Source organism: Panthera uncia (genome assembly GCF_023721935.1).
Source record: "Panthera uncia isolate 11264 chromosome A1 unlocalized genomic scaffold, Puncia_PCG_1.0 HiC_scaffold_16, whole genome shotgun sequence".
NCBI lineage: Eukaryota > Metazoa > Chordata > Mammalia > Carnivora > Felidae > Panthera > Panthera uncia.
Window position 1 is genome coordinate 22,163,050 of NW_026057576.1, and position 17,948 is coordinate 22,180,997.

General features: G+C 40.6%; 1 long non-coding RNA gene across 1 annotated transcript in view; it reads left to right on the forward strand.

The window, feature by feature from the left end:
• Window positions 1–8,077: 8,077 nt before the first annotated feature.
• The window catches only part of LOC125933782 (uncharacterized), an 84,541-nt gene continuing 74,670 nt past the window's right edge, over window positions 8,078–17,948 (forward strand). The window contains exon 1 of the long non-coding RNA XR_007461101.1: window positions 8,078–8,162. This is a non-coding gene — a long non-coding RNA (uncharacterized LOC125933782). The remainder of the gene's footprint in view (window positions 8,163–17,948) is intronic.

The window sequence follows — 17,948 nt, forward strand, 5'->3', positions numbered from 1 at the left end:
ATTGCTCTTTTTATCTTCAGCTTATTTCTCTCAGATGTTAACAGCTACCCTTCAAAGCTGATATTCTGAAATGAGAGGAGAGGCAGATATTCCATGTATGCTATTTATTCATAGTATGTTCCTAGCTTATCACTTCTGCCTTTCCCCTCCTCCCTGAAAAATCCTAACTTTTCATCTACCCTCAGGTGGCAAGCCTCATGCTCCCTCTGTCCTCCTGTCTGACGTTCTCTGGACTCCCTTCACACCATGATGCCATTCTTAAACAAGACTGCACACAGAGTTCCTGTTGTGAATGCATTACGGCTTTGGATAAGGCAGGCAGAAATTTCTCTTTAGTTTCCATTACGATTTCAGAGAACTTCTATTATAAAGATAAGGCCAAAGGCCTCAGCAGTCCGTTGGACTGATGTCTTTAGACTCGAGTTTACAGCGACCTTCAGATTCGTTTTGAGAGCTATGAGTTTGGAGCCCATTCTTTATGATTCACACCAGCATTTCCCAAGTCGTTTTTATGGAACGGTGTTCGGGGTAGATGTGGCAGGAATGCCATACGAAGGTGGACTCAATGTCCATGAGTCTAGGAACTGCTGTGTATGTCCTTCCTCTCTTGAAGATTGAAAATGTGTATTAATAGCTAAGATGTCACCTAGAATGTCACAGTTTGAGTTTTCCTAGAAGTGGATCCTGCAATAAGGATTCAAAGACAAGTCATTTATTTGGGAGATTTGGGGAACATCACGGAAGAAGTGGGGAGGCAGTTACGAGAATGGTAAGGAAGCCAGAAAAGGGTGTGTAATCAGGCCAGTCGTTGCTGTGGGTGGCCAGAGATTACGCCCAAGGGGAAAGTCTGGGAGACAGCATAAAGTGCAAGTGCAGGCCTCAGAATTGTGCCATCTGAAGATTAAAGGATCTGGGATATGGGTACATCATCTTCTGTCAGTCATCGTTGAGGGCTGCTCCCAAATTCTTACACTTCCAGTCTGTCACTGGCAAAGCAGTTTCTCAGGCTTTGGAGAAATCCCACAGGCAAAGAGATGCAGGGGCCATTGGAAATGAGTTGGAGGAACATAGGGGGAATAGAGAACGTGGGCATTGCCTGCTCTGCAGAAAAAAACCCTGTTCGATTTAGTTTAGCCTAGTGTTTTCAGAATCCTCATTGAGCGTAAAGCACTTGCCCCTTGGCATGCTCACACATGTGCCGTGGGGCTCCAGTTTGGGAAATGTAGGGGTAATAGGGTCACAAATGTAATGTGGTATATGAGAAATCTAAAAGAAAGACAAGCGGCTCTCCTAGAACCCCTGGGTGCTCTGGCCGGTTCACTTAGGACATTCCGGATCTGTCGCATGTGTCACAAAGATTATGAGAAGCCAGACACATTGCCTCAGGGTCAAACATGACCACCATAGCTCTGTTGCTCCCAGACCAGATGGGTGGGATCACAGGCAGGGCACCCTGGAGCTGGGCTGTCCCTAGGCTGTAGCCAACAGTCTCATATGACAAGTGAGCACTTGAAATGTGGCTGGTATAACTGAGGAACTGAGTTTTACAATTTGATTTCATTTTAATTATTTAAAATTTGAATCAAAACGCATATACGTGGTTAGTGGCTACCTCATTGGACAGTTCAATCCCAGAGGCATGCTACCTCTCAGGATACACAGGAGAGGAGTGCCCCACCCCCGCACCTATGCCTTCTGGCTCTCTCTACCATCTGAGGACGGTTCACTATTCTTTGCCAACTCTGAGGTCCATCTCAAGGGGTTTCCTATACTTCCTAGCTCTGGTCTTCTCTCAGCTTCTCCAGCACCCAGTTCTTAGAGCACGGCAGTCACCAATTTCCTCAGCCCCTCTGGACCGTTACATAGCTGAGTGCTGCCATCAAGGCACCATTCAGGGAGTGGTTTCCCCACACACCCTCATATGGCTTTGGAGTGAGGTCCAGAGTGAAGCACCTCTGTGTGGACAGATTTCTCTGGAACCCCCAGGGGGCATATTTCTAGCAAGTTCCACGCCTGTGGCACCTGATCAGCTTCTCCATCATCAGGTTAGACCTCTCCAGGAGGTCTGGATCTTAACCCTGGGTTGAAGGAGAAGATTTCTTCCTTGGGTGCTCTCTTTCAGCTTTGGAATAGCAGCTGAGCCTCCCATAATTTCTGTATTCTTTAGAGTTCTCTCTACTTCTCACTAGTTTCTGTGACTGAATGTTTGTGTCCTCCCAAATTTATAACCTGATCTCCAGTGTGATGGTGTTAGGAGGTGTGGCCTTTGGGAGGAAATTAGATTGTGAGAGTGGGAGCCTTCGTGAATGGGATTAGTGCCCTTATAAGAAGAGACAGGAGAGAGCTTGCTTCACCTCTCTGCTCTCTGCCACATGAGGACACAATGAGAACATGCCATCTGCAAACCAGGAAGCAGGTCCTCACTAAGAACCAAATTGGCCAGCACCCTTAGACTTTCAGCCTCCAGGACTGTGAGAAATAAATTCTTATTAAGCCACCCAGAATATGGTAATTTGTCATGGCAGCCCAAGCTGACTGAGACACCAGCCAATCCATTATGGCAATCCCTGTCATAGTTAATAATCCTTCATAATCAACTTTTCCTGATCAAATTACTAAGTAGTTGCTGTGTCCTAATTGGACGCTGATGGACGTACTACAACATTCTATTTGGGAAAGGATACCATTGATAAAACTGTCATTAACAGAGCATTGTATCACAAGAGATAATTTATTGAAGTTATACACTTGGAGAGGATGAAAATACAAGCCATACTTCCAAAATCTCTATCTGACCAAATCTTGTGATGAGAATTTTTGCCTATTAGAAATTCTCTAATTGGAGAATAGAGGAAGTCCACTGCTCATTGCTCCCAATGGGACATGAAAAGTTGTAACTGGAAGATATCACTGCCAGTTATTCAAGCATGAAAGAGCATAGCCCCTGGAAGAGGGAGGAGGTTACCTTTTTTTTTTTAATCAAAATGTATTTATTTATTTTTTCAGGAATAGAATTTAGTAAGTGATTCATCACTTACATACAACACCCAGTGCTCATCTTAACAAGTGCCCTCCTTAATGCCCATCACCCTTTCAGCTTTCCCCCCTACCTAACACCCCACCAGCAACCCTCCGTTTGTTCTCTGTATTTAGGAGTTGCTCATGGTTAGTCTCCCTCTCTGTTTTTATATTATTTTTGCTTCCATTCCCTTATGTTCATCTGTTTTGTATCTTAAATTCCACCAATAAGCAAAATCATATATTTTTCTTTCTCTACTTTGCTTAGCATGACACACTCTAGTTCCATCCATGTTGTTGCAAATGGCAAGATTTCATTCTTTTCATCACTGAGTAATATTCCATTGAATATACATATGCTACAGCTTATTTATCCATTCATCTGTCAATGGACATTTTGGGCTCTTTCCATACTTTGGCTGTTGTCAATAGTGTTACTATAAACATTGGGGTGCATGTACCTCTTTGAATCAGCATTTTTGTATCCTTTGGATAAATACCTAGTAGTGCAATTGCTGGGTTGTAGGGTAGTTCTATTTTTAATTTTTTGAGGAACCTCCATACTGTTCTCTAGAGTGGCCTCCATACTGTTTTCCAGCAGTGCAAAAAGGGTTCTTCTTTCTCTGAAGAGACAAGGTTAACTTATTATTAGAAAAACTGAGCAGGGACGGTCTATGGTGGTTGACAGTAAACCTGTCAAACCTTTTTCCTGACTCACTAAAGACAGGGGAATCCTCACTAAAAAAACTTCTGAGAGCTTTCAAGAAGGAAAACTCACCAGCCAAGGGCTGAGCACAAGATGAAAGAGGTTGATGTAAAAATCCTGGTTGATGTCCCTTCCTGATGTTCTGATCTTTCCTTCACAGTCTTAAAAAATTAGTTTGCTTACTGAGTTGGGGCTTGCAAAGAGAAAAGAATGCCCCTCATCCTTGGCTGAGAATTCCTCTAAGATAGAATCTTCCTGTCTACTTCCTTCTATGGGTGCTGTAAGCACCACACTTCCAAGCTGCCACTTGTTGGGTCAGCTCCTAAGCTTGGCACTTTCTGTGTATGTTGTTTCAGCCCTTTTAAAGATTCCAGAAGACAGATGAATAAGTTAAGGTTCAGAGAGGATCAGTAATTTCCCCCATGGCCACACAGCTCTGGTACAGCTGGCATCTGAAGCCAGATCTGACTGACTTCCCAAATCCCCATTTCCTCCCATCTTGCCAGTCATGTCGCTGTTCATTTAAAAATCATTTTCAATTTTGCTCTTTCTCTTGGAAAATACCAGGACTGACTGATGAGAAAGAACAGAAAGGCTCTCAGGAACAGATGCTAATGATAGATGGAGGTTCAGGGTGGAGAGGTGTGGTGAGGAAAGGGCTTTGGGACAGTAGGAAATGGGAGGCAGACTGGGGAATGGAGATGAATACCTCAGCTGCTTCCAAAGCCTACAGGTCTACACTGGCTAACAGGGCATAGGCTCCTTGGATAAGGGTCATCACAGGACCCAGAAAGTGGTCTCAGAATGATGGTGGTTGGGAGGGGGAGTCCTTGGGAATCCTAGAAGTTGACAGTAACTCCTCGTAGAATAGGGCACTATTCTAATCTATGACCAGTCTGTACTCAACCTGTACACAATCAGAACTGTATCGCAGGGATGTTAGATGGCTTCGTTCCAAAATGTCATGTCAAAGCAAATATCCTTAAGACTCACTAGATCACATTTTCCATATGGAAGACAGGAGAATAATAAAAAGTACAGGGGAACAGAAACCATATCAATCAACAGTTGATACTACTCAGGGAACCTCTTGGGAAACCAGATGACAGGAGCTGCTGGTAAAGGCACAGATGTGTCCTCTAAGGGGTCATACCCAGGACTGGGCCTGCACCTTTCCAGGGGACTAGATGGTCCTGATCTGCAGGGAACCTAATGTGGGCCAGAGCACCTGGAGCATTCTCAAAAAGGGGAAGGTCTGTGCAGTGGTTTCCCTGGAGGGTGGGGACAGCAGCTCTTATTTGCTTAGAGAAATTCTCTCATGCTGGGAGTGGGAAGAACTAGTTTAGCTTATCAGCCTTGGTCTCTCAGCTGCCCAGAACCTCCGTATTCCCCCAGTTTCCAGTCCACAAATTAGGCCAAAAACTGGAGTGCTAAGGAGGACTATAATAATGAATAATGATGATGATGGCAATAATAGCAACAATATCACCAACGATATTAATAATAGTGGTTGTAAGAACATTCACCACTACTATCATTTATTGAGTACTTACTACTTCCCATATATTGTGCCTACTTCTTTATATGTAATCCCACTGAATGTTCACAACAACCATGTGTATTTTATAGATGTAAAAACTGAGGCATAACAAAGTGAAGTAATTAAGGTAAAATTCTGAAGCTAGAATCTGAATGCTGGTCTGTTGGACACAAAAGCCTACACTTGGAATCATGGTACTGCAGTGGGTGATGTGGGTGGTTTGCTCTCTCCTTCTTTTCTAATGGGGCAAGATCTGATTTGGTTCAGGTACCAGCCTTCTTCCATTTAGTCCTGTGAGTTAGGGGAATCAACTCCATCCTCAGGTGTGGGTGGGTCCTACTTAGTCCAATCCAATAAGCATGTAGCATTTCCCCTGTCACTGTTATGGATCTAGGAATGGGCATGGGATCTAACTAGGCCCAAACTTGGCCTTATATTCTGTGACTGGGGGGGGAGACTGTCTCTCTCTCTTTCCAGCAGGAAATAAAGAAGTTTCCCATTGCTGTGGGTAGCCATCTTGTAAGTATGAGAAAAGCTAACCTGGGGACATAGAAGACATCAGAGTCAAATGACTGATGGATAGTAGGCACTGAGAACAAGAACTCTGATTATTTAGTGCCTGCAGTCCTATACTATCTATTGACTTCCTCTTATGTTATCTGATAAACTTCTTTATTTATTTCAGCAGCTGAATCAGGGTTTTTGCAACTTGCAATTCAGAATATCCTGATAGAGCTATGTCCTCGCTCAGTAATGTGCAAAACGGAAGTGCTCAGTATCCTCAAGGGACATTTGCTGTCTTAATTTTACAAAACTTTTTCTTGTTTTCGTTAACCTTAAACATTTCTTAGCATCTTAAAATGCTTTAAATATATACTTACATCCTCTAGAGGTCCTTAGAGCTACATTCTCTTTTTCTTCTTTTCACAAATATTTCCTAACTTCTCTCACACCAACCCAGTAAAGGACCGTAATGATATTTCTTAGCCTGCCTTTTGTCTCCTTCTGGTTTCATCAATATTTTAATATGAAAGATCACAAAAATAACTTTTCAAAGAAAAGTTATGACAGGAATTGTGGGAGCCAGACACATGACCCATAGGAAAGCCTCTTTCTTGGAACACACAGTAATGCTTATGGCATGTGTCCAAGCACCAGGAAGAGCTGAATGGAGGGAGGTCAGTGGGACCAATAATAGTCACAAAGACAGGCTTGGGTAGGCCCAGGGAGGTGGGGGGGGAGGTGGGACCCAGAAAGTCCAGCAGCCAGGCCCAATTATTCCACTGCTCTTAAGAATAGAAATTGAATAGAGATCATTAGTGTCTACTCTTATGAAGCCACGCTGACACTGAGAGCTTGAACCACAGAGAAACAAGTTAGAAATAACTGTAATCCTGTCTATGTATGCATCCAAGTGCTGTGCGCTGTGAAAGCCTGAGGTTTAGAACAACGGCCTGGGAGGGTGAGTGGCTGGCTTTTTAGGGAAGATGCAGAGTATGTAAGCAATGAAATTGGCATGAATTATTAGGGAAGCTAGGTTGTCACCAGATTCTATAAGCTCTTCACAGTCTGAGCAAATGGCTGGGGATGCAGCATTATTCCGCTTGTCATCAGAGATGCCAAAGGAACAGCAGTTTTAGAGATGTTTGATGATATTCAGATCATAGAACTGTATTGTCACTATTTCTATATGGTTGGCTTTATACATGGTTAGATCAGCACTCCTTTGGAGTTTAATTTTAGCACATCTAATTTCTTACCAGTATAAGAAGGAGAGGCCTGAGTGGGCATGATTGTGTTAATTATATTTCTTCCCCGGAATACAGGCAACATTGTCGGTTGTTGCCTTTTATCTCTGCATTAGCCTTTTCAGATTCTTCTTTATAGAAAACCAGAACTGCACTGCTCCCTGTTTATTAGGACAGTGGAGGCTGGCCAAGTAATTATGGCAGGTCATTGCTTTAAGAAGGGTTAAAATAAAAAGTAAGAAGAGGTGGAAATGGAAGAAGGAAACGGAGTTTTATGCCTTAAACTTGCTACTTAATTTCTTCTTGTATGGTGGTTGCATTAAATCCTTATTTCCTCTAAAAGCAATGTTATAAATTAGAACTCTATTCCTGGAAACCCAGTTAATTATATGTAAATATTCAAAATATTGATCACAAAAATAAAGGAAACATGTGCAACAGGGGTAATATTTTGGAAATCATAACTGGAAGCATTTAAATATTTCTTTTAAACAAAGTTCCCGACGTAGCCATGAGTACTCCAAGAGGTTTTGGAAATAGATGTGCACAGGAGAGAAATTCCCAGATTCATCTAGCAGATCAAGAATCAAGCATGGAGAATGCAGACCCAGGGTCACCCTTCTGCCTCTGAAGGCCGAGTCCTGCTTTCCAATGGTAAAGGAAGGATACGAAGCAGAAAAAGTAAAAGACAAAACCCTACCCTTGTTGATTGCAGAGAGCAACAAGGAAGATGTTGGAAGGACCAGTTCTCTGTAATCTGTGCAACAAGGAACAGACCTAGGATATTTGTTTTTACCAAATGTCAGTGCAAATGTTCTCTAACAAACAGTGTGTGATGCTGTGAGATCTGAATGACTGATGAGTGGGGAAGGTTGGTGAAAGCTGCCTTGTTTGCAAGTTATCCTGGAAAGAGTTAGGATTATTATTTCCACATTTCACTTTTAATATTTTTTCTGATTATAAGAAACACATGCCCAGCGTAAAAAGAAGGAACTTCTTTTTGCTCATCATCCAGAGCAATCACTGTTCTTAAGTGTGTTTTCCTCCTATAATTTCTTTAAAGGAAATCCCAAGAAGCCTCAGGAGTTTCTGGGAATGTCTATGAATTTAAGAAGAAGAACTTTAAGGAGATGAAATAGGAGATAAGAGAGTAAGTAACGCATGGGATGCTCAGAGCTGAATCTCAGAATCTCAGAAACACTGCTTGGAATAAATCTGAAGGAGTGGTTTGGTATATTTTATCATCTTAATTTATATTATTTATTATTATTATTATTTAATGTTTATTTTTGACAGAGAGAGACAGAGCATGAACAGGGGAGGGGTAGAGAGAGAGGGAGACACAGAATCCGAAGCAGGCTCCAGGCTCTGAGCTGTCAGCATGGAGCCCGACGCAGGGCTCGAACTCAGAGACCCTGAGATCATATCCTGAGCCGAAGTTGGCTGCTCAACCGACTGAGCCACCCAGGTGCCCCTTACATCTTAATTTATATTATAATGAGAAGTAGAATGCAAATATCTTCTGGGTCCTCATCTTCTCCTACTGTTTTAAGACTGCTATCAGAAATGACCCATTGTAGAGAGAATTAATGAATGGGAACTAATCCACCAGAGCCAGGGACAAGGAAATATGACTGTAATTATATGAACACTTTTGGTCATGACTATAGTTAAGGCACCTGTTGTAAGCACTCAGTAGATTACTTTTTACTTAAGGTGTCTGATGGTCTTCGTCTAAAATGAATTTAAATTGTTATTGCTCCATTACATTTTTCCATATTTCAGTGACCTGGACATCCCGTAGACAGTTGCAGGTTTGGAGAAATTAAATGGCAGTTCAACAAACGTTGACTTTAGTAAGCTTTTAAGTTTTGTTTTGCATGAAATTGTTAATAACAGACTAGAGAAATATGGTGGAAACCCATGGTTCCCAACCTTTACTGAGGGGAAGGACTCTTCATGATATAAAACAATGTAATAGACCCCCCCCCCCATAATAATGGCTTCCTGTACCTAGTCTATGCTTTATATGAATATGGATTAGTGTATTCTGTGAAATAATTACTTGACTTTGGTTCATAGGCTGGGCTTTAGTCACTCAATTATTAGAGAAGAATAAGCAACTTTCAAAGAACGGCTCTTCGTGTGGTATATCTCCTCCTAGTCCTGGAAACTTCTTTGGTCTGCCTGTCTCAGGAATTTTGCTAGCCTTCTTGTTTTGTCAGTTAGTCTTACTTCAGTCACTCATGTCAGGCCCGAACAGGAAACTGTATCTCTGTTGTATGGTTCCGTGATTCCTTCTTTTATTTTGTGGTAAATTGTCCCAATAGAATTGAGCCAAATGAGTGACATGGAAAAGAGCCTCTTGACTGGCTGTCTGCTGGTCCTATTTTTATTGTTCCTTGCAGGGACAATTAGAAGTACACTGCAAATGTCTTCATAATCTAGTCAGTGGCTCACCTGGGCTGGCATTTGAGAGCAATTAATTCACCTTCCGTGGGATGCTGAAGATTTCCCTACAAAGCTGAGAGAAGAACTAGAATTATGTTTTGAGTAGATATTACACTGTTGCCATTTCTTTTGATTTCTTTCAGGGTATAGATCCTGCAGCTTTCTGCCCTGTTTTAGCTGGGAATGCAATTGTTCTGGTTATTATTAGTTCAGAAAGGAGAGAGATGTTCTGTTGAGTCACTCCATTCAGTGCTGGCTGTGGAACGTTCATGGCACAGCTGGAAAAATAGTCTGTTGCTTTTATTGAAAGGATGATCTTTCCTTTGGCAGGAGCAAAACCTGTATCTAGCAGAGAAACACTTAAGTAGTCAGAAAGACAATAATTTTTTAGTTCTAAAAAATATACCAATGAAAAGCTGGTTTTATGATGCAAATATAGTGCCAATGACTAAGCTACTTTGAAGTGCAGAAGTCTGAGAGTGGTTTGGCTTAGGCCTGGAGCCCCCCCAGGATATTCTGAAGGGATGCTGAAATTCTTTACTAGAGTTTTGAAGGTTGCCTTTCTCACATTGAACACTATCTTTGTCATGAGAGTTTAGCGGTATAGTACTTTAAAATTTAATCCCCTCTGAAAATAAGCCACTGGGAGAGAAATCAGTATAATGTTTCTGACTCTGGGGTTGATTGCTGATTTAATCAGTTATTAGCTATGGATGTGAGCAAATGACTTCACTAACCCTCAGTTTCCCTATCTGTAAAGTGGAGTAGATAATAGAATCTACCTTAGACAGTTGTAGTGGGAAGTCGATGAAGTATAACACAGTGCCTGGCATAGCGTGGAGGCTCAAGTAATGCTAGCTGTTATTATTCGATTATTAAAATATCTAGCAGTGGCTGGTATTTTATACCACTCCTAAGTTCCACTTCTCTTTTGTCTGAAAATTTGGCTCATTTTCAGCCAAATTTTTCTCTCCTACTTTCCTACTTTTTTGTGCCATACTCTGCTAATGCCCCTTGGCCAAAGACCACCAAGAACATGCCTGCAGTTGAACCAGTCGGATTTGTGACTTCCAGAAGAAAAAGAAAACACTTACCGTGGGAAATCATGGGTCTCTCAGTAAGAGGGTGTCAGAAGGAAACTTTGAAGCATTTGGGCTTCAGTTAGGTGACTTGGGGGAGGGTCTAAGGAAGCAGGAATTGCCTTCGGATTGGGTCCCGGTAGAAAATGGGGCAATACTATGATTGGGTATCTCAATGAATCTCACTTACAGGAAGGGGAAACTGGAATGAGGATAAAGCTCTACATGGTAACGAAGTAGCAGTCCCTCATTTTGGCTAAGAGCGGGGAGGTGTGTGGCACTTTGTGGGTGGCACAGTGACCTGTTTTTGTGCTTTGCCAAAATCATGAAGTGGCTCTGCTTTGTCCCATTTTATCATGGTCTCAGAGTGTCAGTCTGAGGCTGATATTCTGTGAGATTGTTTGTCTCCTGGGAGAGTCACATGGTCTAGTTGTGAGCCCCAGGCCATCTTCTTAATGTCAGGGCCTATTCCTCTTTCTTTCTCAACCATTATAACTAGAATTCTGAAGAATTCTTCCAATTATTTTTGAATCTACTCCTGGACATTGTTCTTTGCTCTGACAATGAGCAAAGAAGACAACCTATGTGTCCTAGAAGACCTTATATTCTAATCATGGGAGGCAGACAACCAAGGAAACAAATGAAGAAACCAAATGTTTTCAGCTCTTGATAAGTGCTCTGAAGAAAGTAACAAGGGTTTTGACAGAGAATTATGGGGGGTCTGCTATTCACAATGAGGACAAATGTTACAGAGATCCTGGTGGGGCTTTTCTGGACTGGCTAAGTGTGGAACTCAGATACTCTACATTATAGCCCGTGTTTAATTTCCTTAAATCAAATAATTTCCTTGAGATAGGCAGGTTTGCATACACATGCATGCATACAATTTTCTACAAGTGATATCAGACTTACCAATAGATATGAAAGACAGGATTTTGTTCTCATGCTAAGAATATTTGGAATACTTAGGAGTCTCGAATCTGGTAGGGAAAAGTATAGGGTGATGGTGAGTGTTTTGAAAATTTGCATTTGTAGATTGTGGGGTTTGTAATACACTGATTTATTCCACAATGATGGCATGAGATGTTAGCCAATTCCGGAAGCTATATTGAAAAGGAACTATACTTTTTCAGTTACTTCATTTTATTTGTATGGCAATACATTTGCAAGTCCACTGGTTTTTTTCTGCCTTATTGCAAATTAAATAACTTGGACCTAATTTTTCAATTTCTGCTTCTCCATTTTTCTTTGACTGTTAATCAAATTGTGCCTTCTGATTGTGGCAACAACAATAAGAGAAAATAAATACCACTCTTAAAATATGAGTACTTTTAAAATTATAGATTTAAATTAAAAAGTAGCAATACTTCTTAAACTTTTAATTGCATTAATTCTGTATTCTACTTAAACTTCAAAATAAAATGGTCAGAGTTATAAATTCAGTAATGTGATAATCTCCTTCACATCAGCCTCTAGCGTGGAAAATCCTTATCTTTTATTTAGCAAGACTTCATTTGTCTTACCACCTCAAACATTTACTCAATTACAGCTTACCCTTGAACAACACGGGTTTTGAACTACGTGGGTCCACTTATATGCATTTTTTGTTATAAATACAGTGCAGTCCTGTAAGTGTACTTTCTCTTCCTTATGATTTTCTTAATAACATTTTCTTTTCTCTAGCTTACTTTATTGCAAGAATACAGTATAAATAATACCTACAACATATAAAATATGTTAATCATCTGTTTGTGTTATCATTAAGTCTTCTGGTCAATAGTAGGCTATTAGCAGTGAAGTTTTAGGGGAGTCAGAAGTTATATACCGATTTTTGACTGTGTGGAGGCCAGTGCCCCTAACCCTCATGTTGTTCAAGGGTCAACTGCATTCAAATTTTCTATTGAATATTTCTTCATAGTGATAACTTGCTGGCCCTTCTTTGCTAATAATTTAGCTAATAGCACTTTGCTTCAGTACCTTTGGTCAGGAAGATCAGCAACACAAAGATAAAGGTTGAAAAGTTCAATCCTTCCTTAGCAATGAGGGTTTCCTCTAAAAGCTGATGGGATATCTAGTTATTCATCTGGGGATAAATATCTCATTGGCATCTGAAGAAGTTGCTTTTTACCTTTCTATCTCTAAGTAACAACTTATGTACCTTGGTAAGGTATTTATTAAGCAAAGCATGTACCAGCCTTTGATAGTTATGAAAGTGGTTGAGTTTGGATTGTGGCTAATACAGAAGGGAGAGTGGGAGCCTTCTGCAGTCAGTAGAGGCAGGAACAAAATGGCACCGTGGAAACACCAAATTTTGCAAGTTGGAAAGGTATTATATTTGAAACTTAATTGACAAGCTCCTCTTGGCCAAATTTGCCTAAGAATAATAGCTGTATTTTTTTTTAACACAGTGTTATATTTTGGTTCATGACCATACACTTAGCTTCTCTTGTCTTTTCTGTACCTTGTATTGATTTAATGTTCTTGTTTTTACACAAATATTGCTGTTAGTGAGTTTTTTGCTTTTGCTTTAGATGTTACCTCTCAGGAACAAGTAAATTTCACTGCCCATTACAGTTATTCTTTTACACTACCAACTTTTACACTAAACTGACCTATCAGTTTATTAATAGAGGGGAACTGACATTTTCTAGATCTTTCACAACCTCTGGCTCAAAATTGACTCTATGGGAGGCACTCAGTACTCTAAGACCTTATTTTGAGAGATGGCTCTCTTTTATTCCTGGACTTGGTGTCCCTTTAATGGAAAACTGCAGTATGAGCCACAAATACCATATCATATAGGACTACAGTTTTTTCTGGTACTCTGAGATAGAAAAATGAAGTGAGAAAGACTGAGAAGTGATGATGGGGGTTGGAAAAGACTGCCAGCTGTAAAGCATACAAGACCGATAAAAAGATGTGTTTCCATTTCAGTATATTTGTAGGTACAATTCCATGACTGGATCCCTAGATTCCTGTGCTATTCTAGTGAATAGGCTGCTTCTTGGGCTGAGAGTATTTGGAAAGTCAGGTTTCATTCTGTGGTTTCTTATGCCTAGCAAGTGGTAATTTGTGAGTGGGTTTTTTCTTTGCTCATTTTCTTTTCTATCCTTCCATGACTTATCTTTCCTTTGTTCCCTACATTAGTTGGCAAGGTCCCTGCTAAGCATGGGTCAGGTGTTGGGTGGAGGCCTGCTGACTGGTCCTTGGGTTGTGCACCATTCTGTGACCTGGACATCAGCCGTGCTTTCATCATCTCGCTCCAGAAGCCACAACCACCCTTTCTGTGTTCTACCTGTGACTGCCTGTGTGCAGACCTAGCGCCTCTTTCTTGAAGAATCTACTTACCCAGAAACCTGGTAGACCAAGAAAGTTTCACAGAGGATTTTATAGTGGACACAGAGGAGTAGATTTACCTTATTCACATCATGCAATTTTTACATCTTCACTAGACAAGTCTATTTTATCCTCTGCTTGGTGGCATCTGAACTTTTCTGCCTCTTTTCCCCCAAATAAAGCTCTTCTCTCCAATTTCTGGATTTTCTTTGGGGGCACTTGAAAATGTTCACCACTTCATGCTGGAGAGCAGTGAAAGCTATCATTATGAGGAGTTCTTTTGCCCGCCATTAGCAAGACAATAACTCTCAGCTTCACTTGAAAGCTGTTTTCTTGGCAGATCGTACTGTGTGTTGTCCAGCTGTATACCTCCCTCACTTGAGAGTAAATTTAAGAAGTGAAATGCGAAAAGTGTATAACTAAATGTGGTTTATGTTTCCATAAATGATAACTACAATTCTAGGCCATTAGTATTTTAAAATATTAATTTTACAAAAAAGAACAAAAAACATTAAAAAAACAAGTTTTCTCTCAGCTCTTAGATTCAGATCCTTCTTTCTATGTCTTTGGGCTTATTTGTTGGCTGCCTTTGCCATTTTTACAGATGCTGTTAATATACTGTTTGATTTTTCTTTGGTTGAAGCTAGGAGTTGCATGAAAAAATGAAACATTTTTGGATATTTATTTCAGCTTCTTTGAGCACAGTTGCAAAATAAACTTATTTGAATTTTATCTTCCTTGCATTCCCAGCCTGTCTTTACTGAAGAAATATGTTTCAACGATGAATACAGATGTTTGAAGTCACAAGTGCTTGTATTGAAGGTTTATTATTTGGAATGGAGAAGTACTCAGAAAAACCCGTATCAAAACTTTTAAGAAAAGCAATTCAGAATCTTCATTCTCTTACACAGGCTTTCTTATCTTACTTTATAATTATTTTGTGTGTCCTTGGAAGCAATTTGTAATCAGAATATCATGGTCAGTTTCACCATAAGCCTCTCTTTTTGTCAGAAATGATTTATAGTAGGCAGCGGCATCTTGCATTTACATACACATCTCTTCTTTTCTTAGAATTTATCTTCAAGAATTAGAACTTGAGCTAGAATTTATCTTCAAGAGACTCTACTAGGAGGATGTTAATGGTGATAATAACTGCTTTTGTGTATGACTTGGTTTTCTGTGTGTTTAAGGAAAAAAAACCTCTAAACCTTGGGGTAATATGCACAGCCTGGTATAGTTAATGAAATGAATGCTTTTTAAAGTTCCCAAATGCCAATTCTCATACCATCCTGCTAGTTTTGGCCAGTCTCCTGTGCTCTCCACATTCTGTTCCCTGCTACTACCATTGGTCCCGTGCTGAAAGGACAGATCTTAAGAATCATTACAATATTTTTCATTCTTTCATTCCTGTTTTGTTGATGCATTGTGCAAGGTGCTTTGTGAACATTTTCTTTTTTTTTTTTTAATATGAAATTTATTGTTCAAATTGGTTTCCCTACAACACCCAGGGCTCATCCCAACAGGTGCCCTCCTCAATGCCCATCACCCACCCTCCCCTCCCTCCCATCCTCCATCAACACCTCAGCTTATTCTCTGTTTTTAAGAGTCTCTTATGGTTTGGCTCTCTCTCTCTCTAACTTTTTTTTTTCCCCTTCCCCTCCCCCATGGTCTTCGGTTAAGTGAACATTTTCTTTAATCAACGATAATTAAAAAGTCATAGCTATGAATACACCTCACAGGAAAGAAACAGGTTCAAGAGGAGCCCCAGTTATTTGCTAAGAAGAAGCAACAGGATTTCAAACTATGTTTTTTTGGCTGTGGCAAAGTTCTCTGTTATGTCATGTCTTTTCCAGGATGGTGACACAATTCTGTCTGATATGGCATTATCCTTTAACTCGTGGGCCCACGCAGTGATTTGAGCTGGCTGCCAGAGGAGAATCCTAGGGCCATACCTGAGCCTGCTACATTCTTTGGGCACTTTGGATGATCCAACTTGACTTTGCCCTGGCCAGCCTTTGCCACCAGGCCTATTGTCCCAGTCCTGTCCAGTTTTGCCTTGCGTCTCCAGTTTGCTGGCCATCCATCCCAGCACATACTGCTTTTGAGTTCATATCTTTAGGACAGAGCCACCCTGAGAGCTGAATTTTGGAAAGGAGTCCAAAATTCAAAATTTGGAAAGTCCAATATTTTCGGATAAAATATTTAAAAATCAAAGACTATAATCCCAATTTCCTCTTCATTTGAGTAACTGAAGGATTTTTTAACACCTTTGAGTTTAAAAAAAAAGAAAAAAGGCAAGCAGCTCAGGTCACAGCTTTGCTTGAGTTGCTCTGAGAGAAATTACTCAATTGCTTCTGCTTTTTGTCCAGGGCTATCTGGTATTGACCCACGTAGCCTAGAAATTGAGTTCTCTGCTCAGAGTTGAGAGAGAAGGAATTTGTAAAATTTGGGGAAATAGGTAGGGGCTGCAGCTGTCACTTTTGTTATGTCTATTGCTGCAGTCCCAGGATTTTAGGGTCCTTGGCCAGTTGCAGTGTCATCAGAACCTGGTGAAGCAGAATCTGTCACCAACCCAATAGCCCTAAGGATTTACCCTGGGGCCCACCCACATTTGCATTCTCCAAATGTAAGCAGGGAATCAGAAGTCATGTGAACTGGCCAGGCTGGAATCCTGATCCCCAAATACCTAAAAAAGGCTCCTCTTTCCCCAATACATCAAGGTGTGAGCCTTTGAAAAATTTCCCCCCAAAAGCTTAAGAAATCATCTCATTCACTGGATTTGAATTGAATTCCTTGAAATGACTAATACGTACCCTCAGCAGCTCCAGCAACAGATGCCAGGATGATAAATGACAACTAGCAAAATGCTAATCACACACGAGCCTGGAGGTATAAAGAGATAGAAGCAAAAATCTCTGCGAGCCACCCCAGCTAGTGTGGCAAAGAGAAATGAGCTTGGGATTTGAAGCCAGAGGACCTTGGCAAATTCAGGGGGGAATCTCTTTTTAAGTGTAAGTTTTAGACCAGTTATGTAATATCTCTATAAGATAGGGGCAGTGAAAATACTCATTTCACAGGGTTTTTGTTGGTATTACGTGGGAGTTATGAGCATTAAACACTTCGTAAAATGTAAAGTACTCCACAGATGTTTGTTGTTTGTATTGTTATCACTATTATTACCTTGTGAAAGAGAAGAGAATTAATTTATTTGAAAGGTGATAGTTCTAAAAAATGAGGGAGGGAACTCTTACTGAACCTTGTGATCTCAAGATGTTACAAATGAGTGATTCTGTATTAGAGGTGCTTGGAGAGTCAGAGTGTTAAGAGGCCCCAAAACCTGAATTACAGGAATTTTACCCGTGGCTTATTGCATGGGCTTTTACAGGGAACTTCAGGTCTCAGTTCAGTTAGGATCAGTAGATCTTTACTAAAATCCTTGTTCCAAGTACTGTACTAGGTGCTGGGATTTTGAGATAAATGAGACATCATTCCTGGCCTTCAGAAGCCTTCAGAAGGCTGGGGAGAAATCAACAGAACCAGACTGTTTTGATACATTGCAATAGTAGTGTTGGAACGAAGGTACATTCATGGTGATCCACCAACACTCTCTGGATCTCTAAATTCAAAGGAGATTTTTCACTCTTCATGGGAGTGTTTTGATGATTTTTCAGACTTGACACTTTCTTCTTGAAAGTTGATGACCTCTATTTGTCACTTCCTTCATGACTTTCTCTTACTCTATTCTACTTTTAAACATTGGTGAAAGGCTTCATCCTTGGAACTTTGCTTTTCTCACTGTACATTATCTCCCTGGTCTTTGTAATCTGCTTTCTTGGTTTTAACTATCACTTGATGCTATGATTTCTTACCTGTGTATCTCCACATATGACCTCTCCAATGAGCTACACACTCTCACATTTAACTTTTCTTCCTTCCTTCCTTCCTTCCTTCCTTCCTTCCTTCCTTCCTTCGTCTATCTCTATACCTCTATTTTTTTCTATCTCTCCATTCTCTCTCTCTCTCCCTTCCTTCCTTCCTTCCTTCCTTCCTTCCTTCCTTCCTTCCTTCCT